The sequence below is a fragment of the Furipterus horrens genome, unplaced genomic scaffold (assembly GCF_987537825.1).
Source record: "Furipterus horrens unplaced genomic scaffold, mFurHor1.1.pri manual_scaffold_2, whole genome shotgun sequence".
Classification (NCBI taxonomy): domain Eukaryota; kingdom Metazoa; phylum Chordata; class Mammalia; order Chiroptera; family Furipteridae; genus Furipterus; species Furipterus horrens.
Window position 1 is genome coordinate 75,262,500 of NW_028327172.1, and position 24,525 is coordinate 75,287,024.

Genomic DNA, 24,525 nt, shown 5'->3' on the forward strand with positions numbered 1-24,525 from the left:
TTGGGACTCTCTGTGCTTCTTGAACTTGCATGACTTATTTTCTCATCAGGTTGGGAAATTTTTCTGTCATTACATCTTTTATCAGCTTCTCTATTCCTCGTTATTCTTCTTCTCCCTCTTTTATTCTGATGATCCGGATATTATTTTGTCTCATGTTATCATCTAATTCCCTTAGATCTTCTTCATCCTTTTTCAGTCTTTTTTCATTTTGTTGTATTGTCCTGGAATTTTTTTCTACATTGTCCTCTAACTCACTGATCTGATCCTCTACTTTGTTTAGCCTGCTTTTGATTGATTCTACTGTGTTTTTCAGTTCAGAGAGTGTATTCTTTGTTTATTTCTGGTCTTTATTAATAGCTTCTATGTTCTTTTTTATTCTGGTGTAATTCTCCATAAGTTCCCTGTAATTTTCTTGGAAGTGTTGGTATCTTTCTTGGAGGTTGTCATAGTTGTTTTTGAGGTTGTCGAGTATATTGAGCTTCTTCACTACCATTATTTTGAATTCCGTGTCTGACATTTGGGCTATGTCTACTCCATCTAACTCTCTTTCTGGGGATTCCTCTTTTCTTTTCATTGAGAGGTTGTTTCTGCATCTTCCCATGTTGGATTCTTCTTGTTTGTTTTTGTTTTTTGGATTTGTCTGCTTTGACTTCCCACCTTTGTGGTATAAGATTATTTATAAGAAATCTGGGGTTTCAGTGGTGCAGTCTCTTTGATTTCCTGAGCCTGATGTTCTTGGGATACTCTTTATGTCATTTGTTTGTGCTGTCTTGTTATATTTCAGATGCTCTTTGGTGGGACCCTCCCTCTGGCTAGTTGACTGAGAGTCACTCTGTCCACTTTGTCTTGAGTTCTTTTGTGGAGATGCTGTTAAAAACATAAACACACAGCCCAGGCAGATAACCCACATCCTCAAAAATATTCTCCACCCTCTATCCTGCTATCGTCAGCAAATGAGCCAGTATTAATATAAATGTAGAGAGGTTAGGGCTTTTATACTATAGGAAGAATAGATAAGAGTTGTTTTTAAAGAGAAAAAATATGATTTTTGAGAGGGGGATGATAAATTAGTAAAGTAGCAAGTAGTGTCGAGACTATGCATGATATTAGGAAATATTTTTATTGTATGTTAATAATAATAACAGAAAAAGAGGGAAGAATGCAGAATATAGTAAGAAAGTGGAATTGTATAGTATTAGATTTATATAGTAGTTATATGCTATATATTTAGTGTGAAAGGGAGGCTAAACAAAACAGACAAATAAATAAACAAAAATTAAAGAGGAAGGATGAGAAGGAGAGATAGTATGAAACAAATTAAAGAGATAGGTTTAAAAAAATTTTTTTAAGTAAAAATTAAAATAAAAAATAAGAAATTAAAAAAATAAAATACAAATAAAAAATCTAAAATAGAAATTAAAATTTAAAAAAAAGAAAGTTTTTACTCAGTTCAGACTTTGTGTGCCATCTTCTTTATCTGGATCCACAGCTGGTTTATTGAGGCAGGCTAGAGGCTCCTGATCCTGGCGGCAGCGGTGTGCGTCTGCGTGTGGTGGTTGTGGTGTGCGTGGGTAACACCTGTGCGCTTGTGGTGGCCCATGCCTTTGTTTGGCGCCTGTTGGAGCTGGCCGGGGTGCTTGTGCATGTGCGCATGTGCTTGTGCATGGTGGCCTGCATGCTAGCCTCTGCCCTGCCTTCATGCCCCAGAAGTCGGTCTCTCGCCTCTTGGGGCGGGACCCTGGACACTTATGCATGGTGGAAGTGGGCGTCTGTGAGTCTCTGCTGCCCGTTGTTCCCGTGCTGCAGCCACCCGCCTTTTCCGCACACGCCTGGGCGGGCACGAGTAGAGTCTGCACAAGTGGGCTGCGTGTCTCCCTGGTGCCTGTTGGGGTGGGCCAGGGGTGTCTGCGCATGGTCTACTGCGTGCCCAGCGGGCCAACCCTGCGCCCGCTGGTGCGCCGAACGTATGCCTTTTGGGGTGGATCCGAGGGGCACCAGGATGCGCGACCAGAGACCTGGCTGCACACCTGGGCCAGTGGATGAGGGCACCTCCCCGTGCACACTCACGTGACTCAAGGGGAGGGTTGGGGAGTGGGCAAGTGCAGCTCTGTACCTACACTCCTTAAGAATGTCCTGTCACTCCCAACCTTTCCTCCCCTCTCCGCAGCACATAAGAGAAAAACATAAAGTAAAAACACATTCTTTTTTTTTTATTTTTTTTAAAATGTGTTTTATTGATTATAATGTTACATTTGTCACAATTTCCCTTCCCTCTGCTCCCCTCCACCCGGTGGCCCCCCTCCCTCCAGTTGTCCCCCCCTTTTAGACCATGTCCATTAGTTGTGCATATAGTTCTTCTCAACCTCTCTCTGTCTATTCCATTCCCTCCTACCAGGATCCCCAATTCCTATATCATCTCCCTCCCTCTCCCCGTTCCCCCTCCCTGTTGACCTCCCCCCCATATGTTCCCCATACCTATAGTTCTTTTTCCACTCTCGTTGCCTGTTTAGTTTGCCTTTGTTTCAATTCCCTAGCTTCCATTGTTTCTTGTGATGCAGTTTTCATTTTAGATTTCATAGTTTTGATCCTCCTTTTTCTAAACCAGTCCCTTTAACATCTCATATAACAGTGGTTTAGATCTAATGAACTCTTTCAGTTTTGTTTTGTCCTGGAAACACTTTCTCTGCCCTTCTATTCTGAATGACAATTTCGCTGGATAGAGTATTCGTGGTTGTAGGTTTTTGCTTTTCATTACTTTGAATATTTCTTGCCAGTCCCTTCTTGCCTGCAGGGTCTCCCTTGAGAAGTCAGCTGATAGTCTAATTGGGACCCCTTTGTACATGATTCTTTTCTTCTCTCTTGCTGCTTTTAAGATTCTCTCTTTATCTTTAACTTTTGACATTTTGATTATAATGTGTCTTGGAGTGGTTCTCCCTGGGTCCAGTTGTTTTGGAACTCTCTGTGCTTCCTGGACCTGTAAGTCTATTTCCTTCCCTAAGTTTGGGAAGTTCTGCTTTATTATATTTTCACTCAATTTTTCAATTTCTAGTTCATCCTCTTCGCCTTCTGGCAAACCAATGATTCTTATGTTGGGCCTTTTATAGCTGTCCCAGAGGTTTCTGATCCTCTCATCCTTGCTTCCTGTTTCCTCTCTCTGCACTGGTTGACTGTTTGTTCCTTCTCTATGTTCTGGTTTGTTGATTTGAACTCTGGATTTTTTTCCCCTCACCATCTGTCTCGTATGTGGTTTTGTTCCTATCATTATGAGTGTTTTTCGATTCTTTCTCATCTTTTTCCAGATCTTTTGTTAATTCTGTAAGCCACCTGATAACAATGGCCCTGAACTGAGCCTCTGACAGGTTTCTTATTTGTTCATCTGTCAGATTCTTCATCTGTTGCCTGGTGAGCTGCGCCACCGGGATTTCTATAGTTGTCTGCCTCATTTTGTCAGATGCGTTTTGTTTTCTTGGGCCGGCTATAGGGGGCAGTGCCTGTGTACTCGTCATGACCCAGCAACCAGCGGCGATCTGCAACCTTTTTCGCCGTGCTGTGGCCCTTTGTCGTCACAACCCAGCGACCGGCGCCTATCCACAACCTATTTCGCAGCCCTGTGGCACTTTCTGTGGGGGCGGGGGTCCAAGATGGATTCACACAGTTATTCCGCTAGGAGACTGGGATCCGTCCTCCCGCCCTCTTGAGCCTCACTGTTCAAGGCGATGTGGTGGCTGCTTTCCCCAGCATTGGGGTTGCAAGCTCCCGGGGGTTCGACTGCAGCCGGGATTGTTCTCCCTGCCGCTGGGATTGTTCTCCCTGCTGCTGTCCCTGGTGCGACCGCAAACAGCACCACCCCCTTTCGCTCTTCCTACCTGCCCGACTAGCGCTGCTGGTTTATAACATCGTACGTTGGGCTTCCGTGTAGTTTTATTTTCTGGAATTTCTAGTTATCTTTTGTTTTGAAGTAGTTGTATTCCTCTCTAGTTGTAGAGGGAGACCGAGCGTGTCTGTCTAAGCCTCCATCTTGGCTGGAAGTCCGAAAACACGTTCTTATATACACAGCACTATGCTGTTTCTTGTCTCTCAGTGCCAGGTGCCACCTGGCCCACTCCTGGCTCTGCCAGTGAGTAGAGACCCGCTCTCCTCCTGATTCCTCTCTGGGGAAGCCTGTGGTCACTAAAAAGTCTTTGTGTATTTCCAGCTGTAGCTCAGAAAGCCAACCCAGTCAGAAATCCCATCTTGTTCCCCTTTCCTCCCCTATCTTCACCAAACAGGCCATTCCCAGATGGTTTTCTCTGATGCACCAGTTCAAAGGCTCAACTCCTGCCAGTGTCCAGACACTCACTAACATGCTCTGTCTGCAATCATTCCAAACTGCAGATGGGTCTCATGAGCCTGAAAACACAGCCTCCCCTTACTCCTCCACCATCTTTGAACCCCCTCTGTGTGTCTTCTTTAAAGAAGTGCCTATTCGGGTCCTTTGCCAATATTTAATTGGACTATTTGTTTACTTTTTTACATTGAGTTGAAAAAGTTCTATATAAATTTTGGATATTAACTGCTTATCAGGAGTATCAGCAAATATGTTCTCCCATTCCATGTGTTGTCTTTTTATTTTGTTGAATGTTTTCCTTTGCTGTGCAAGAATGTTTTAGTTTGATGTAGTCCCATTTGTTTATTATTTCTTTTGTTTCTTTCGGCTTGGGGAATATATCCAAAAGATAAGGCTAGGGGCAATGTCTAAGATTTCATTAACTATGATTTCTCCTAGGATTTTTAGGACTTCAAGTCTAAATTTATGTCTTTAATGCATCTTGAAAATATTCCTGTGTGTGGTGTAAGAAAGGTGGTATAGTTCATTTTAATGCACATATCTGTCCAATTTTCTCAACACCATTTACTGAATAAACTATCTTTAGCCTATTGTATGTGCTTGGTTCTTCTGGTGAATATTAATTAACTATAAAGGTGTGAGTTTATTTCTGGGTTCTCTATTCTGTTCCATTGATCTGTGTCTGTTTTTATGTCAGTACTGTGCTGTTTTGATTACCATGGCCTTATAGTACAGTTTGATATTAGGTAGCATGATTTCTCCAATTTTTTCTTTTTTCTCAGAATTGCTGTTGTTATGTGGGGTTTTTTGTGGTTCCAATAATTTTTTGAAATATTTTTTCTTGTTCTGTGAAATACATCATTGGAATATTGATAGGAATTACATTTAATCTACAGATTGCTTTGGGTAGCATAGACATTTTAATGATGTTAACTTTTCCTATATATGAAGAAAGTATGTGGTTCTGCTTATTAGCATCTTCTTTAAATCCTTTCTTCAGTTTCTTATAATTTTCTGGGTATAGGTGTTTTACATCATTGGTCAGATTTAGTCCTAGGTATATTATTCCTTTTGAAGCAATTGTGAATGGACGTGTTTGCTTAATTTCCCTTTCTGATAGTTCATTGTTGACATATAAAGATTCACCTGTAAAGCCATCCAGTCCAGGGCTTTTGTTTGTTGGGAGTTTTTTGATTATTGCTTCAATTTTACTAGCTGTAATCTGTCTATTCAGAATCTCCTATTCTTCCTGATTTAGTTTTGGAAGATTGTATATTTCTACAAATTTATCCAATTCATCCAGGTTGTCCAGTGTGTTGGCATGTAGTGGTTCATAATATTTTCTTACAATCCTTTGTATCGGTTTTTTTTTTTGGTGACAGTTTTTATTTATCCTCTTTCATTTCTGAATTTATTTATTTGGATCCTCTGTCTTTTCTTGATGTGTCGTTTGAAAGGTTTGCTGATCCTGTTTATCTTTACAAAAACCAGCTCTTGAATTCATTGATCTTTTGTATTTTTTTTAGACCTTATTTCATTTATTTCTACTCTGATCTTTATTGTTTCCTTTCTTCTATTCACTTTGGGCTTTGTTTGTTGTTCTTTTTCAAATTCCGTTAAGTGTGAAGTCAGATTTTTTATTTGAGTTTTTCCTTGCTTTTTGAGATTGGCATGTAATATTATGAATTTCCCTCCTTAGGATTGCTTTCCCGGTGTCTCACAGATTTTGGATTGTTTTGTCCTCATTTTTATTTGTTTAAATGTATCTTTTGATTTCCTTCTTGATCTCATTGTTGACCATTTTATTGTTTAATATGTCATTTAACATCCATGTCTTTGCATGTTTTTCAGTATTATTGTGATTGATTTCCAGTTTCATAAAATTGTGCTCAGAGAAGATGCTTGATATGATTGTAATCTTCTTAAATTTATTGAGGCTTGTTTTGTGTCCTAACATACGGTGTATCCTAGAAAACGTTCCATGTGCATTTGAAGAGTATGTATATTCTGCTGCTTTGAGGTGAAATGCTCTGAATGTATCAATTAAATCCATTTGATCTAGTGTGTCATTTAAGGCTGCTGCCTCCTTGTGTATTTTCTGCCTGGAAGAGCTATCAATTGAAGTCAATGGGGTGTTAAAATCCCTTGCATTTCTGTGGATCTCTTCCTTAATGTCCATCAAGATTTGCTCTACATTCTAGGTGCTTCTATGTTGTGTGCATAAATGTTTATTAGGCTTATATTCTTGTGTTAGATTTTTTCCTTTATTACCATGCAGTGTCCTTCTTTGTACCTTACTATAGTCTTGGTTTTAAAGTCTATTTGATCAAATATAAGTATTGCTACCTCAGCTTCTTTTCCTTTCCATTTGTATGAAATATCTTTTTCCATCCATATAATTTTAGTCTGTGTATATATGAAATATCTTTTTCTATCCATATAATTTTAGTCTGTGTGTATCTTTGAATCTGAGGTGTGTCTCCTAGAGACAGCATATATATGGGTCTTATTTTCTTATCCACTCAGCTATACTATGTCTTTTGGTTGGAGCAATTAAGACATTTACATTTATGGTGATTATTGATAGTTACTTTTTAACTATTTTCCTCTCTTTTTTCTTTTTCTTCTTCTTCTATTTCTCCTTCTCCCCCTACTCATCCTCCTTCCCCCCTCCTCCCCTTTCTTCTCCTCTCCTTCCTTCTCCCTCCTCCTCCTCCTCCTTCTTCTTGTTCTTCTTTTCTTGTTCTTCTTCGAGAAGCCCTTTAATATTTTTTGCAGCACTGGTTTGGTGTTAACCGTTAGCTTTGTCTTGTTTTGGAAGCTTTTTATTTCTCCTTCAATTTTAAATGCTAGCCTTCCTGGTTAAAGTAGCCTTCATTTTAGATCCTTTCTTTTTATCACCTTGAATACTTCATGCCAATTACTTTAGGCCTGAACTATTTCTGTTGAGGAATCAGATGACAGTCTAATTGGTGTACCCTTGTAGGTAACTGTTTTTCTCATGTGGGTTTTAGGATTCTCTCTTTGTTTTTAAGCTTTGCCATTTTAATTATGTGTCCCAGTGAAGGCCTCTTTGGGTCCATCTTGTTTGAGACTCTCTAAGCTTCCTGGACTTGTGTGTCTTTTTCTTTCACCAGACTATGGAAGTTTTTAGTCATTATTTCCTCAAATAGATTCTCAATCCCTTGCTCCTCTCCTCTCTTCTTCTCTAGTAGTCCATGATGCAGATGTTGTTGCATTTCATGGTGTCACAAAAGTTTCCTAAGCTCTCCTCATTAAAAAAAAATTGTTTTTCTTTTTTATGCTCTGTTTTTTGTTTTTTGTTTTCTTCTTCTTCTTCTTACCTTGTCTTTCAAATCGCTGATTTGGTCCTCTGCTTCATCTAATCTACATTTTTTCCCTCCAGTGTATTATTTCTTCCAGAAATTGCATTATTTATTTCTGACTGGTCTTTTTTATGGTTTCTATGTATTTTTTACATGTTATTGAGTATACTTATAATCATTAGTTTTTTAAACTCTATGTATGATAAATTGCTTGCCTCCATTTTATTTCGTTCTTCTAGAGTATTCTCTTCTTTCATTTTGGTCTTGTTTCTATGTCTTCCCACTTTGGCTGCCTCCTTGTGTTTGTCTATATGTGTGTGGTAGATCTGCAAAGAGTCTGGTACAGATCTATTTCAGATGTTGCCTATGGCTCTCCCTGGGCAACCTGCTTGGAGCTCTCAGTGACCCACAGCTGGTGGCTCCCTCTGATGGACCTCAGTGCTGTCCTGTAGGGTCCAGTGGCACAGCCTCCCCTATCAACCAAGCTGGGTACTCAGCTTGTGACCTTCCTGTAGGCTGAGTATACCCACCTCTTGTAGCTGAGCCTTAGTTGCTGTTGGCAGATCAGTGGGAGGGATTTATCCAGGCCAGTCAACTGCAAGAACAGGCTGTGACCGCTGACCATCAACCTCTGCCCTCTGTGGAGGATCAGCTATGCTGGGGCAGCGTGGTAGTGCTCTGACATGATTTGTAGCTATCCTTTGGGTTCCCTGGCCCTGGGGTTACCTGGGTGATGCAGGCCAAGGTTAGCCCCTACCTGTGTTTTGCCCAGGGAACCCTGCCTAAGCTGTAAAGTAATCTGAGGTATCTGCCACTGTGCTGGGCTTGGAGATTCCTAGACAAAGCCAAGCTGTGAATCTAAGCTGGCTGCTGGTAAGGCCAGGCCTTGTGTTCACTGAGAGTAACTCTTGCTTGTTTCATAGGATTTAGGAAGTTATAAAGCAAATAAAGCATAAGCCTAGCCGAGCCATTCATATGGAAGAGCAGCTTGGGCTGGCCTATAAATTGGGTGGGGCAGAGTCTCTGGGGGATCTCTAAGGTGGGTCAAAAGACAGTTAGCCCAGTTGATGGAGTCTTAGATATGGCACCAACTTGCCACCTCTGTTGGGTAAGGGTTTAGAAAAGAGACAATGGCTTCTACTGGCCTTGATGCCAGATGTTTCAGTTTCTCTCTGTATGCCACTTGTGGCTTTCAAGCTGCTATCTCAGTACTGGAGCTCACAAGGAGTAAGTCTGAGTAGACAAGTCCATGTGTGGGTTCTTTAAGAGGAACTGCTTGGGGCTCCAGAAGTTTCTTCCACCAACTCAATCTCTGATTGTTTTTGCAGCCAGAAGCTTCCTGGCACTGGAACCCTGAACTAGGGGTCCTGGTGTGGGGTTGGGGCTCTTCACTCCTGAGATATCCCTTTCAAATTTGTATACACCATATGTGGGTGTGGGACCAGTCCATTGCGCATCTGTACCCCTCCTACCCATCTCAATAGATGTAGTTTCTTTACTTCCATAGTTGTCAGACTTCCATTCAACTTGATTTCTGATCGTCGTTCTATATTTTAGTTATAATTTTGATGTGGTTGTGAGACGATGTGAGCCATGTCTGTCTACACCACCATCTTGACTGAATCTTTCTTGCCTCATTCTTTTCCTCTTTGCCTCCATCACCCTGATACACCCCTACCCTCCAGCAATCCTCCCTTTAGTTCATGTCCATGGGCTATACACATAAATTCGTTGGTTTCTCCATTTCCGTTACTATTCTTAACATTTCTTTGTTTATTTTGTACCTACCAATTATGCTTCTTAATACTTGTTTTCGGCACCTTTAATAATGTTTCCTGTAAGATTTCTGACATTCCTGGCTGGGAAAGAAGGTGTTATGTTTCAGTATATTCTTTCAAGCATTTTTATTGCAGCAGAAAGAATAAATATTTCTCTAATAGTATACAGGTTTTTGTCTTTAATTCTTAACTAATAAACCACAAAGAAGTTTTCTAAACAACTGCCATTAAGTGATTTAAAACTTTATAAAGCACTGCAGTAAATAGTAGTTAACCTTATGCATGGAAGGAAAAATGTAGACATTTATATCATTCTGGATTATTTTTACTTACTTGTAACTAAAATTTTGGTTACAACATACCTAATGGACATTGCTAATGATAGAAAATTGGATACTTATTTCAAACAAGTATGGTAAGGTTTTTCAATGCCTGCAATGTGTACACCCTCCCTTCTGAGAGCATCGCTCATTATTTTCTGTCTGGATCACACTGGATGTTACTAGCATTAGGGGTGAATCCTTAAGAGAATCAATAAATTGTTTGAGGATAATTCTCCAGGTGACTTCTTTGCCAAGTTTTGATGTAAGGGAAGGTTAATTACTTCAGGGCAGAGAGGGGTTGCTTCTGTTGGCAAAATAGGTATAAGGAGATTTATGGAGTTCAGAGATTTTAGCACCATCTGTGTCTGCACAAATATTCCCATATGAAGCCTCAGGGCTTCACTCCTTCCTACCAGTGCTGTTTACAAAAGACACCTGGCAGGAAGGTGTATGGAACTGGTGGTGCAACCCTTAAATTTAAAATCAGATTTTGATCTGATCTTCATCCAAAAAGGTGAGGACCATAGAAAGTCTCTGAATCAGTACAAATGGCCAGGACAATTTCCTTCCCAAATTTGAGTATTATTTAACACAACTGGCTCAGTGCCATTGTTCTTATCAAAGAACACTATTGAATATAAACTTTGATACCTTACATAGAACTTTGAGGTTTGAAGGGAGTTGGTATTATTTTAGCTATAATTGTAAAAATTATTGGTATTTCCTTATACAGTGTTTTTAAAATTGAAAGGTGGGTTCGCCTATATTATTTTACATAATCCTTATAAATGTTCAATGTTCAATGAGATAAATATTAGTATTGGTATTCCATTCCTATAGATAAAGGAAATTGGGCTCAGGAAGATTATATTGTTATCCAAGATCACATAGTAGGCCTCTAGTTCCAAGTCTTTGCTTTCTTACATTACTTTATAGTTGCTTAATTGTTTTAAAATAAGGGTGAAATAATGCTATCATATTGTGGGGAATATATTCATGTGTGTTCCTGGGAGTGCTTCTTCAATGTGAGGATGATTAATCCAAATAAATAGCTGCAGAGAAAGTAAGTGTATATTCTTTTGAATATGTAAGTGATTGAATAGAGAAATTATGCATTTTGTTGCTGCAGCATTATGTACAGTGTTATGTCCCAAAATAGATTGAAAGACATCAGTGACTCAGCTTTTTCCTAAGTTACATACCATGTTTTGTAGGTCAAGCACTTTTAAATGGTGCATATGCATTTTTATATTTTATATATCTATGGTTTTATGTATTGACTAGCATTCTGATTTGTGTCCTGAGTGTTCCAGAACTGATGTGCTATGAGATTGTGACATAAGCACTATTTGATTTGAGAATAATTGTTTAAATGAATGTATTTTAAGTTCTTTTGTTAAAAAGCCATGTAAATAAGACATCTCTTATTTTAATATATAAGTATTTAGATTTTTATCAATTAAATCATTAACATCTGATTTTTCATATATATACATATACTTTCCTAGAGCATTATATTTTTAGATCCAGAGAAAGCCTTATTGGTGCAGCATTAGTCATTATATTTAAGTATGTTAATTAGCTTACTTAATTTGTTCTCAGATTTGCCTCTTAGGAATTCTTTATATATTTGGCTAGTAGTTTTGTAAACATCACATACAGGTAAATAATATTTTAAAAGATTGATTAATGCATAATTTCAAAAACACACATAGACCTATCTGAAATTTAATTTCAGGATATTTCTGTCCTAAAATTACTCTAGTAACTTCCCTTTTTGTAGCTGTTTCACCTTATAAATTTTTTCTAAGGTTTCAATAAAAGAAGCAACATACAAGAGCCCTGAGGAAAAGAGAAGATAGAAGTGAATTCTGACAACCTTCCCCTACTAAAGCATTCTTTGACCCACAGAGGTACATCCTTCATTCTCCAAATTGTAATGGAAGGTAACACTTTTGTGAAAAATTCGTGCCCATAACCCAAGCTGTCCCTCAAGTTTTGGAGACCCAGAAGCTATAAAAAAATGAAAGAAAATAAATTGATCTGTTTCTACTGCTTTTCTGGAAATTCCCAAGTCCGTACATCTAGGGTGAGGAACACACTCATCCAAAGCTCAAGAAATGGACTTGCAAACCAAAAGCCGCGAAAGCAAGGCTTTAACGGCGAACTTGCAAGAACTGGTATCTGTCTGGTGGGCAGGCACACCCACGCCTGTACCCCGGAGGTTTTTATCCCCTTATGCAGGGGTCCCTGCCCTCATTTCTGCATTGGCTGAGTACTGTGGGAGATACAATCTTTCCGATCATGTCTAAGAAACAATTGATTAATCCCTTCTTTTTTTTTTTTCAGATCCATAGAACACCTTTTGGTGCAGCATTAGTCATTATGGCTTTTGTGCTAAGTCTTGGATGTCTTCAGCCCGCCCCTGCCACACCCTCTTTCATGGATCCCATTCCCTCTTTGTTATACGGTTTTCTTAAACACCCTCTAACCTACACCCCGCTGTTTGGCACATCTATTGCGCTGTTTTCTATTAACTATTCTACCCTGAAAACAGACCATTAATATCTCTCTCTATTACACTAGCAATTGCTAATGAAATTGAAACCATCCCCCAAATCAACCTCTTTACCTGGATGCTCTAAATTTGTCCATTGTATCTGTTTGTTCAAGATCAATTACTTGCTTTTTTAATGGGCTACTTCTATAGTTCACTTCCTAAAACTCAGCTTTTTCACTCTTAATGAATTTTAATAAAACATGAATAATTCTTATATTGAGAAAGAGAGGGTGCAAGTTTTTAAATATTTTCACTGAAAAATTTAAAATGGGAATGCACGTGAGCTTAATCATATCATTTCATCTTTGGGGTAAAACATTTCATGTTATGTCACCAGTTATATAAATTCACATTCAAAGGTTGTTCTGCTCAGGAAAGTGTGTCATTTATGAAAGAAACAGTTGCTGTTTGACATAAAGCAAATACCATAATTCGTGGGTGGATTCTCTTTTGGTAGCTTCTTAGTAGGCCACTGTGCTCTGTCTAGAGCTGGCCTTGCTTTTAACCTTTTCTACAGGAACTTCATTGGCAAGTTTATTTCTTTAGTACAAAGTTCACCATTTTCAATTGCTACACTTAAATTAACTTTCGCATTGCAGGAAAAAAAAACCCAAAACCCATTAGAGCAACTTTCTCCCAAATGCATAGTTGTCACCATGTTACTGAATTTTTTGAGGTCACTATACATATGAGTTCCAGATTTAACTTTAGAAAATTAGAAATGGAAAATACCCTATCTCAGCTTCCCGTTCACAAACTTCCCCAGTCAGCACTAGTTTCTATTCATATTCCTATTTCTTTACACACTTTGAATGAAAAGAATTTGCTTTTAATCATGAATACAACTTAGATTAGATACTGTTTATCATTAATTAATCACCTTAACGGTAGACATTCAGATATTTCCTAAGAAAAAAAATAGAAAATTACATCTTTTCACAGCAGAGTAAAACAATAGCCCTATATTATATTATATTTTGATATGAAATATAATTAACAATGACATGCCTTAATAATTAATTTTCAGTTTTTTCTCAGTTAAAATGTTATCATAAGCAATTAATTTTAACAAAGTCCAAATTTGCAAAGTTTTTCATCCTCAAGCAAAAATAATTATAAATATTTAAAATTATTATTATACAATGTCTTTGACATTATTTTATTTTGGATTATTAAATATGAACTGACTTGTAAACTACTGGCAACCTTTATAGCACAGAGATCTGCTGTTATGATATCATTTTGGTGAACACAGGTTAATTTAGTGATTGAGGGAATTGTGATGTCATGCTGGTTTCTTCTGTCAGTGTCCCCTTTTGATCTTTTTTCTCTGCTGCTAATGCTCCCTCCTAAATCCAGGCAGTTACAACAACAAACAGCTTTATTTTTTCCTTTAGCCTATGTGCTCTGGATGGAAACTTGATTTTTAAAAGGGCACAAGGTTTCTACAGTTTTAAAACAGCATAAAATATAGAATCTTTTAAATATTATTAAACCATACTATATATGTCTACACCTGTATTCAGAGTCTATCTTCAAATCAGCCCATGTCAGAAATAAATAGCATGCTCCTTTTCTAATAAAGTATAAAATGTAATCAAGCACAGTTCACAGCAGGCTCTAGAAACTGCAGGGGTTGACTTGAGTTCCCTGCTATCCTGGGTAGAATTCTAGAATGTATCAAGAATAAAAGATAGTGGAGTTCTTCAGTAGGTATAAAGTTACAGTTGTATGAGAAGAATAAGTTCTAGAGATCTTCTGTTCAACATAGGGCCTATGTTTGATAATCTAATGTTGGGCACTTAAAAACTTAAGAGGCTAAATCTTATGTTAAGTATTCTTATCAAAAAAACTGGCAAGGGGACACAAGAACTTTTTTGAAAATGGTAGACATGTTTATTGCCTTTATTGTGGTGATGGTATTAAAGGTACATGCATATATCCAAATCATCAATTATGTACTTAAATATGTATAATTTTTGTATATTAATTATACAATGACAATCATATATGTGTATCAAATTAACATGTATACTTTAAATTTACACAATGTTATATGACAAATATGTTTCAATAAATAAAAAAACACTTGCTAGAAAAGCAGTAATAAAGTATACTTAAATAAACTTAAAAAAGAAATAAAGCATTGGAAAGCAGTGCAGTAACTAGATCATTATCTAAAGTATATTCTATAAAAATGCCAGTTATGGATAGAGCTTATTAATAAATTATGTCAAAAGGTTTCATGTTTAAATAAATTTGAGGAAATTGTGTTTAAATTGTTATTTAAACACCTGTTTTGGACTTCCAGCCAAGATGGAGGCATAGACAGACATGCTGCATCTCCCTCCACAACTAAGAAGGAATACAACTACCTAAAAACTAGAAATAACCAGAAGTTCCAGAAAATCGAAGTGCATGGTGTCCAGCAAACAAAGATATAAAGGAGAAATACTCATCCAGACAGGGCCCCAATGGGCCTAGAACATCCGCAGACCGACCCACTCTGGAAACGACAGCCAGGGCAGCAGCTAGAGGGGTGCCAGTCTGGTGTGAAAGTGGGAAGAGTGCTTGGAAAGGGGGCGAGTGCTGGGCAAGCGGCATTGTTCCTTCTCAGACCCCTGCCCCGCATACAGTGCCACAACATGGTAAAACAGGTCGCCCATTACTGATGAATCCCTAAGGTTCTGCCCCTTACAACATAGTAGGAGCAACAGCTCTCCTTGTGACATAGAAACAAACAAACACAGGAGACTTTCAGCCAAGATGGAGGCCTAGACTGACACGCGCTGTCTCCCTCCACAACTAAGAAAGAATACAACTACCACAAAACCAGAAATAACCAGAAGTTCCAGAAAATAAGTGGAAGTACAATGTGTGAAGTTATAAAGAAGTGGTGCTTGTCTGGACAGGTAGGAGGGGCAAAGCAGGGAAGGAGAGTATAAGCTGTGCTGTCTGCGGCAGCAGCAGTGATGGAGGCAGGACAGCAGTAAGCACAGACACCCATATTTAGGGGGAGGCGAGAAGTGCCTGGGGAGTACCCTCAGCTGCAGACAAGACCTGTCAGCTTGCGATTGCAAAGCTGGGGAAGGCAAACCTCTATTGACTTGGACTGTGAGGCCTGGAGCAGGTGGGGATGGAGGAGGAGGCTCTTGGTCTCTCAGCAGAGAGTGAATGGCAGTAACCCATCTTCGACCCCCACCTCCCCAGAAAACACCGCAGCGTGGTGAGAAGGGTTGCCCGGTTGTGATGAGTACACAGGGCTCTGCCCCCTATAGTTTAGGAGGTTTGACAGCCCTTACCAGGACGAAAAGGGAAACACAAAATGGTCAGGATGGCACAGATTGTGATAGAGATTCCACTGACGCAGTTGACTAGACAGCAAATATCTAATCTAATGAAGCAGCAGACAGATAATCTTTCTGAGGCTCAGTTCAGAGCTTTGGTTATAAAACTGCTTACAGACCTAACAGCAGATCTTAAAGAAGACAGGGAAGGAATGAAGGCTAGTCCTGGTGAAATGAACAAAAACACATACAAAACTGGTGGTGAGGGCAAGAAAACCAGGAATCAAACCAACAAATTGCAACATAGGGAAGGAACAAACAGTCAACCAGTGCAGAAAGAGGAAATGAGAAGTGAGGAAAATGTGGAGAATCTCAGAAACTTATTGGGCAGCTATAAGCAGGCCAATATCCAAATTATAGGGCTGCCAGAAGGTGAAGAAGAAGAACTAGAAATGGACAAATTATGTGAAATAATAATGAAGCAGAACTTCCCTAACTTGGGGAAGGAAATAGACTTGCAGATCCAGGAAGCACAGAGAATTCCAAAAAAACAGGACCCAGGGAGAACCACACCAATACACATTATAATCAAAATGTCAAAAATTAAGGGTAAAGAGAGAATCTTAAAAGCAGCAAGAGAGAAGAATTATATACAAAGGGTTCCCAATAAGACTATCAGCTGATTTCTCAATAGAAACTGCAGACAAGAAGGGACTGACAAGAAATATTCAAAATAATGAAAAGCAAGAACCTACAACGATGATTACTCTATCCAGCGAGGCTGTCATTCAGAATAGAAGGGCAAAGAAAATGTTTCCAGGACAAAGTAAAACTGAAGGAGTTCATCGGATCCAAACCACTGTTATATGAAATTTTAAAGGGACATGTTTAGGAGAAGGAGGATCAAAACTATGAACATTAAAATGAAAACTATCACAACAACCAACAACAGAAGCTAGAGAATTGAAACAAAGGCAAACTAAGTAGGCAATGAGAGTGAAAAAGAATTATAGATATGGGAAGCATTTTACAGGGAGGTCAGTGGGGAGGAAGGAGGGGGGAAAAGGAGGGAGATGGTACAGGAATTAAGAAGCATAGTAGGAGTGAGTGGAGTAAATAAGACGATGTTGAGAAGAACTATATGCACAAGCAATGGGCATGGACTAAGGGAGGGGGTCACTGTGTGGAGGGGAACAAAAGGAAAAGAAATTGGGACAAACTGTAATAGCATAAACAATAAAGCATATTAAAAATGATACCTGTTTTTTCTATATGGTAGGAGTTTTTTCTAATTTTCCAGTATCCTACTGTGCACAGATTGACTCAAATTGCATTTTACCTCGGGCTGCATTTCTTCTACATTCCTCTTATTTTTTATAAAGTATTTCCTTAAGTATTGGTGATCTGGGAAACACTTATTTAGAGACTCTTTCTTATCATATCAATTGATGCTACCCATTATAACCATCCAAAGGAAGCAACCTCAAATTGTAGGTACCAAGTATGACCAAGGCTGCTTGAATCAATCAAAATTCTCTCTCCCTTTCTTCCTAAGAGAGTAATTGACTGCATTTACCAGACTTCTCTATTGCTAGGTGATGTAACATTTTGGAATGCAAATGGATATGCTATGAAACCTTATAATTGTGAGCTTTAATGCACTTAGGGTGCACTTCCCCACTCACAGTTGTCTCTAGTCAGCTCGAGTATGGCCATGTCTGTGACCTCACTTGACCTCGCAGACAAAAAATAAAGCCCTAACAAGTGGCAAAGCAACATGGTGAAAAGAATCTGGGTCTCTAAATGTCCCGACCAGGCTGGGCCACTTACCTGGGAAAAGATGTATGAAAGAGAATTCAATTTAACAATCTTAAGCCACTATATTATTTTATTTTCCAACTAAAAACTACTATGAAGCACTTAGTGAGCATTTACTGTATACAAGGCAGAACTGGTATGCTGCACAATTGTAGTCTGATAAATCTATATGTATTAGAGTATTTAATCTTCATAATAGTTTGAAGTAAGTAGTATTATTATCTCCTTTTACAGATACAGTAAGCTAGGCACAGAGAGTTGAAGTAACGTGCCTTATTTCCTGCAGTGAGGAGATAGCACAGATAGGATTTAAACCACCACAGTCTGGCTGTCAATCTAAAACTCTTTATCTCTAAACTATACTGCTATTCAGTTAGAATATTCAACAGAAAGATAATTATCTCAGGTTTAGAGAGCATTTATATATCAATAATTCATATGCTATAAGTATATGTATATAAACCAAGCAATAAAGTTATAAATATTTAAATTTATCAGTAAATTAAAAACATGTTAGTCATTTGAAAATTTAGTCAGCATTTTAATGTTTATGAACTTTCCAGATAACTCAAATGTGAAATGTATAACTAAGATATTCGTAGAACTAGCAATATAAAGGAAACAGTAATGAGTGATTTTTTATTCTAAATATAAGACTTCTGGGCGGAGAGGATGTGGTGTGGTGGCAGCTGCGGCAGTGGCAGGCCAGTGGAAAGCACAGTTACATATTTCAAAAAATTGGGATGGACATCTGGGGAGCGCTCCCAGCATCAGACAAGACTGTGCAACTGTGGTTCCAGCACCAGGGAAAATAAAGCCTCATTGCTTTTGACTGTGCAAACCAGTAGGGGTTGGGGTGGAGGAAGAAAATGCTGATCTCTCAGTAGAGTCCATTTGTTTAAAGGGCTCCTACAGTCCTAGAACGTCTGCAGACCCACCCACTCTGGGAACAATAGCCAGGGCAACAATTAGAGGGGCACCAGTCCCACACAGGAAGCTGGAGAAGTGCCTGGAAAAGGGGCGAGTGCTGAGCAAGCGGCATTGTTCCCTCTCAGACCCCACCCCCACGTACAGCCACAAAACATGGTGAAACATGTTGCCCTGTACTGACGAATACCTAAGGCTCTGCCTTTTACAATGTAACAGGAGCAACAGCTCTACCTAAGACACAGAGGCAAACAAACACCGGAACCTGTCAAGATGAGGAGACAGAGAAGTATGGCTCAAAAGGGAGAATGGGTCAAGGTTCCAGTGGGAGAACTAAGCGACGAGGAGATAGCCAATCTCACAGATGAGGAGATAGCCAACCTAATAGATGAAAAGTTCAGAACACTGGTGATAAAGATGCTCACAGGTTAAACAGATATGCTTAAGTATGGCAAACACATAAAAGAAGAAGTGAAGGCTATGCTAAATGAAATAAAGAAAAATCCACACAAAACCAATGGTGAAGGGAAGGAAACCAGGGTTCAAATCAATGATTTGGAATATAAGGAAGAAAAAAAAACAGTCAACCAGTACAGAATGAGGAAACAAGAATTTTAAAAAATGAGGAGAGGTTTAGGAACCTCTGGGACAACTTTAAACGTGCCAACATCCAAATAATAGGGGTGCCATAAGGAGAATAGAAAGAGCAAAAAATTGAAAACTTATGTGAAACTGGTGAAGGAAATAGAAATACAAGTCCAGGAAGCACAGAGAATCCCAAGTAAGCTAGACCCAAAGAAGACCACACCAAGACACATCATAATTAAAATGCCAAAGGTTATAGATAATCTTTTTTTTTATTTTTAAGTTTTTTTCCCTCTTATTCTGATATCATAATTTTATTTTAAAAAAATTGTAATGATATAGATAATGGCAGTATATAAGCCCTTAGTTCTTATTTGAGAAAGATCATGGCCACTTTATTTTCTGGGAAATATCACTAGTTTATGATTTAAGTATATTTTACTGATTATGTTGTTATAGTAGTTCCAATTTTTTTCCCTTTGCTCCCCACCACCCAGTATCCCGCTTCCCTTCAGAAGCCCCCCCCCCTTAGTTAATGTCCATGGGTCCTGCATATAAGTTCTTTGGCTTTACCCTTTATTCTTAACTCCCCCCTGTCTATTTTGTACCAACCAATTATGCTTCTTAATCCCCGCACCATATCTCCATTTCTCCTCCTTCCCCCTTCTAGCTGATAATCCTCCAAATGATCCCAACACCTATGATTCTGTTTCTATTCTGGTTTGCTTAGTTGGATTTTGTTTTTATTTTTTAGATTCAATTGTTGATAGTTGTGAGTTTGTTATCATTTTAGTGTTCATAGTTTTGATCTTCTTTTTCTTAAATAAGTCCCTTTGACATTTTATATAATAACGGCTTGGTGATGATGAACTCCTTTATCTTTACCTTGTCTGGGAAGCACTTCATCTGCCTTTTCATTCCAAATGATAGCTTTGCTGGATAGAGTAATCCTGGTTGCAGGTTGCTTTTCATCACATTGAATACTGCTTGCCAGTCCCTTCCTGTCTGCAAAGTGTCCTCTGAGAAATCAGCTGGTAGTCCTATAGGCACCTCCCCATAGGCAACTCTCTACCTCTCTCTTGCTGTCCCCAGGACTCTCTCTTTATCTTTCACGTTTGGCATCTCAATCATGATGCGTCCTTTTGTGGTCCTCTCTGGATCCAGCTTGCCCAGGACCTGCTGTGCTTATCAGACCTGTATGTCCATGTCCTTTGCAAAATTTGTGAGGTTTTCCTCTTTTTTTTAGTTCTTGATTCCTCATTCTACACTGGTTAACTGTTTTTTTCTTCCTTATGTTCCAAATCATTGATCTGAACCCCAGTTTCCTTTCCTTCACCATTGTTTTTGTGTGTATTTTCATTCATTTCACTTAGTATAGCCTTCATTTTTTTCTCTTATGCATCTGCCACACTCAAGCATATCTGTTAAGCCTGTGAGCATCTTTATCACCAGTGTTTTGAATTCTACATTTGTTAGGTTGGCTATCTCCTCGTCGCTTAGTTCTTTCACTGAAACCTTGATCTGTTCCTCCTTTTGGGCCATACTTCTCTGTCTCCTCATTCTGACAGGCTCCTGTGTTTGTTTGCTTCTGTGTTTCAGGTAGCGCTATCGCTCCTGTTATGTTGTAAGGGGCGGAGCCTTATGTATTAGGCAGTACAAGGTGACCTGTTTCAGCATGTTGTGGCGCTGTATGTGGGGGAGGGGCCCGAGAGGGAACAAGGCTGACTGCCCAGCACTCACCCCCTTTCCAGGCACCTCTCCCACTTCTGCACTGGGCTGATGTCCCTCTAGCTGCTGCCCTGGCCGTTGTCCCCTGAGTGGGTTGTTTTAGGATTGTAAGGGCCTTTAAACAAGTGGACTCTGCTGAGAGACTGGCAGTTTCTTCCTCCACCCCAGCCCCCACTGGTCTGCATAGTCAGAAATAATAAGGGTTGATTTTCCCTGGTGCTGGGACAGTGAGCTGCGAGGTCCAGTGACAAGCTGGGAACACTCCCCAGGTGTCCTTCCTGACTTTTTAAAACTTGTCACTGCACTTTCCGCTGGCCTGCCACTGACGCCACTGCTGCCACCACCACACTGAGTCCTCTCTGCCCGGCTCTGCCCCTCCTACTGTCTGGATGAGTATTTCTTCTTTATATCTTTGTTTGCTGGACTTCATGCAGTTTGATTTTCTGGAACTTCTGGTTGTTTCCAGTTTTGAGGTAGTTGTATTCTTTCTTATTTGTGGAGGGAGACGCAGTGTGTCTGTCTATGCCTCCACCTTGGCCAGAAGTCCCTAAAGAGAGAATCTTAAAAGCAGCAAGAGAAAAGCAGAGAATTACCTACAAAGGGGTACCTACAAGACTATCAGCTGATTTCTCAAAAGACACTTTGCAGGCAAGAAGGGACTGGCGAGAAGTATTCAAGGTGATGAAAATCAAAGACTTACAATGGAGATTACTCTGTCCAGCAAAGCTATCATTTAGAATGGAAGGGTAGATAACGTCCTTCCCGGACAAGGTGAAGCTAAAGGAGTTCATCATTTCCAAGCTATTATTATATGAAATGTCAAAGGGGCTTACGTAAGAAAAAAAGATTAAAATTATGAACATTAAAATGACAACAAACTCACAACTATCAACAACTGAGTTTAAGAAATAAAAGCCAAATCCAACCAAGCAAACCAGAATAGGGACATAATCATAGATATGGGTATCATTTGGAGGGCTATCAGCTGGGAGGGGGAAGAGGGAGAAATGGGGAAGTGGTGCAGGGATTAAGAAGAATAATTGGGTGGTAGAAAATAGACAAGAAGTTAGGATTAATATAGGAAAGGGTAAAGCCAAAGAACTTATGTGTACGACCCATGGATATGAACCAAGGGAGGTTGGGATTGCTGGATGGAAGCGGGTACTGGGAAGAGAGGATGAAAGGGGAAAAAAATTGGAACTACTGTAACAACATAATCAATAAAATATACTAAAAAAAGAAAAAAAGAGAGAAAGAAATGCTAAGGAAGTAGTCAATGGCTGAACAGATGATTCTTCTAAATATGCTTACTAGTTCACCTGAGTTCTCAAATGGGCTTTTTCCTACTTTTAAAGTGGAATGTATCAACATTTTATAGTATCAACATAATCAATAAAATATACTTAAAAATTTAAAAAAAATTTAGATGTATCTTTAGAAGATAAATAATGCCCAAACGACAAAACTAACCAAATGATCATTAAAGGGCTATATTACATCAGGGCCTTAAAAACAAAAGAAAAATAAGCAACAACAAACTTTCCCAAACATAAAATACAGTCCTTATCAGATTGTGACCAAAATATGCAGTCTTCATAACATAATATGGGAATTATTTTTTGTCCTTTCAAAAATCAATATTGGACTTCCAACCAAAATGGAGGCATAGACCAACATGCTCTGTCTCCCTCCACAACTAAGGACTACAACTACCACAAAACCAAAAATAATAAGTTCCAGAAAATAAAGCTACATGGAAGTCCAACATATGAAGTCATAAACAAGTGGTGCTCATCCGGACAGATAGGAAGTGCGAACCTGCGGCTGAGAAAGATCGAACTGTGCTGGAGGTGGCAGCCGCAGCAGCGAACAGCGGGACCCAGTAAGCAGACACCTATATTTGGGGGGAGGATAGAAGCACCTGGGAGCCGGCCCTGGCTGCGGACCAGACCCGTCAGCTCGTGATTCCAATGCTGGGGAAGGCAGACCCCATTGTCTTGGACTGTGGGGACAGGGGAAGCTCTCAGTTCCTCAGCAGAGAGTAACAGCAGGAATCCATCCTGGACCCTGGCCCCCATGCAAAGTGCCACAGTGTGGTGAGAAAGGTCACCAGGTTGTGACAAGCACACGGGGCTCCTCCCAATATAGCCTAGGAGGTGTGATGGCGTCCCGCCCAAGAAGGAAAGATAAACAAAATGGTCAGAATGGCAGAATTAATGATTGAAATACAGATCACACAGCTAACAAAAAAACAAATAAGGGCCTTGACCGATGAACAAATAGCGAATCTTTCTGAGGCTCAGTTTAGAGCTATAGTGATAAGGCAGCTTACAGACTTAACAGTGGGGCTGAATCAAGACAAGGAAGGAATGAAGGCTAGTCCTGCTGAAGTGAACAAAAACACAAACAGGACAAGTGGTGAGGAAGGGAAAGCCATGGATCAAATCAACAAATCAGAACATAGGGAAGGAATAAACAGTTGACCAGGGCAGAAAGAGGAACCAAAAAATGAGGAAAATGAGGAAAGGTTCAGAAACTTATTGGACAGATATAAGCGGGCCAATATCTGAATCACAGAGTTTCCAGAAGGTAATGAAGAAGAACTAGAAATTGAAAAATTATGTGAAAAAATAATGAAGCAGAACTTCCCTAACTTGGGGAAGGAAATGAACTTAAAGGTCCAGGAAGCACAGAGAGTTCCAGATAGGCTAGACCCAGGGAGGACCACACCAAGACATTATCATCAAAATGTCAAAAATTAAAGATAAAGAGAGAATCTTAAAAGCAGCAAGAGAGAAGAGAAGAATCATGTACAGAGGGGTCCCAATTAGACTATCAGCAGATTTCTCAAAAGATACTTTACAGGCAAGAAGGGACTGGCAAGAAATATTCAAAGTAATGAAAATAAAAAACCTACAACCACCATTAATCTATCTGGCAAAGCTGTCATTCTTAATAGAAGAGCAGAGAAAGTGTTTCTGGGACCAAGTAAAACTGAAGGAGTTTTGGGGGGAAGTCAGTGGGGAGGGTGAAGGGGGAAAAGGGAAGGAGATGATGCAGGAATTAAGAAGCATAGTAGGAGGGAGTGGAGTAGACAGGAAGATGTTGAGAAGAACTATATGTACAACCAACGGGCATGGACTAAGGGGGCGACAACTGGAGGGAGGGGGGAGCAGTGGGAAATGAAATTGGGACTACTGTAACAGCATAATCAATAAAATAAAATAAAAAAATAAAAACTCCCTTCAGTAGAAAAAACAAAACAAAAAACCAATATTGTAGCTTTGTAGATTCACTCTTACATTTGATTCATTAGTGACTTTGTAGTAAATGTACTAATGTTTTTTTTTTTAACTTTTAAATCTGGATATTTAAATCATTGACTTTTTAAAAACTTTATTGTTTTATTGTTTATACTATTACAGTTGTCTCAATTTTTCCCCTTTGCTTCTACCATGCAGCCTGCCCCCACTTCCATGGTCAATCCCCACACCATTGTCATGCCCACAGGTCCTTCTTATGTGCTCTTTGACTAATGCTTTCACCTTATTTCAATGAATCCCCAGTTCACCCCTCCACTTTTACAGCTGTCAGTTTATACATGATTCTATGCCTCTGGTTCTATTTTGCTCATTAGTTTCCTCTTACAAGTGAAATAATTTGGTATTTGACTTTTATTGACTGGTTCATTTCTCTTAACATAATGGTCTCCAGGTTCATCTATGCTGTCACAAAAGGTAGGAATTCCTTCTTTTTTATGGAGCATAGTAGTATTTCATTGTGTAAATGTATGACAGGTTTTTTCTTTTTGTTTTCTTTTTTTTAATCTACTCTGTTACTGAAGGGTACTTTGGTTGTTTCCAGCA